General features: G+C 36.8%; 1 long non-coding RNA gene across 1 annotated transcript in view; it reads right to left on the bottom strand.

The window, feature by feature from the left end:
* The window catches only part of LOC108745998, a 2,949-nt gene that overhangs the window by 1,262 nt on the left and 504 nt on the right, over positions 1 to 1,183 (bottom strand). Inside the window, exon 2 of the long non-coding RNA XR_001939130.1 lies at positions 75 to 133. This is a non-coding gene — a long non-coding RNA (uncharacterized LOC108745998). The remainder of the gene's footprint in view (positions 1 to 74; positions 134 to 1,183) is intronic.

The raw sequence follows: 1,183 nt of genomic DNA, 5'->3' as shown, positions 1-1,183 counted from the left end.
TGCGGAAACTATATTACAAGAAATTATTTGATATTTTAATAATTAGATATAAAATTAATATAAATTTTATTTACCAATTTAATAAATCGCGACAGCAATCATTTTGAGCCAACCATCTCGTATTCGTCGCATTCTGCAAATAAAACATAAATGCAATTAATATATCGAAGTGATTTCGTCTCTCGCGTTATTAATTTTCAAGAGCGACACGGTGGCAAAGCGCGTCTTTTTGTTAATGAATATTGAATCTATAATTGCGCAAAGTGTTACAATAAACGACAAATATAGATTTAATATAAGTTTCAATTATCATTTGATCGATGCCAATCTCATCTCTTAATTATTTCTGCGCTTCATTTACAGATCGAAATGTGTAAATAAATCGTAGTTAAGATTAAGAAAGCGAGACAGTTTTGTTTTTGCGCGGTTAACTTCGCGTACCAAAGGCGACGCAAACGACGCGGCATTGACGTTGCACTTCTTTCTCTCGGCGTCGCGTTCATAAATTTTCCGTATTTCGAAATATATCTGATGCTCGAAATACGGAAATAACAATCGCAAAGAGCTATCGTATATTGTAATATACGCTCTTCTTTCATAATTATTTCCGTATTGCAGATTGATATTCGGAAATCTCATCAATTATTTAAGCTACACCTTCGGCAAACAAATTTTACGAAATACGCGTTTGAACGGATTATTAATATGCGATTACTGAATCTAGTCACGCGATAGTTAAATATCGCGTATGAAAATATATATTTAAGTTATATATTCAGGTATTATATAGATTTTAATTACCATATTTGATCGCGCATTTCCACTTGTCTGAGAGACAGTCTATTTCGCCGCATTTCGCGAATGAAATGTCTTCTTCGCGCGAGAATGGCTCCGACTCTAACACAGAACCGACACGGCCAGAATTGAAAATGCCGCTATATGCGGTAACAAAAATCAACATGCAGAATACGAAAGTCTAAAAAAGTAACGAACTCAAATGCGCGTTTGAAGCCGGTTACACTTCCTCAAAATAATGACGCAACACGTCTGATCACGTCGGTAGACTCACCGAGATTGCGAACAAAATGCGATCGAAATGGGGGAGCGGCATTTGTTTTCCGTGTGCGGCTAACTTCACGCGAAAAAAGAGACGCGAGACGCGACGACACATGACGCCACATAC

The sequence above is a fragment of the Trachymyrmex septentrionalis genome, unplaced genomic scaffold, assembly GCF_001594115.1.
Source record: "Trachymyrmex septentrionalis isolate Tsep2-gDNA-1 unplaced genomic scaffold, Tsep1.0 scaffold16, whole genome shotgun sequence".
Lineage (NCBI taxonomy): Eukaryota > Metazoa > Arthropoda > Insecta > Hymenoptera > Formicidae > Trachymyrmex > Trachymyrmex septentrionalis.
Note: the sequence above shows the minus strand (reverse complement) of the source record. Positions and strands in the feature narration are given on the sequence as shown.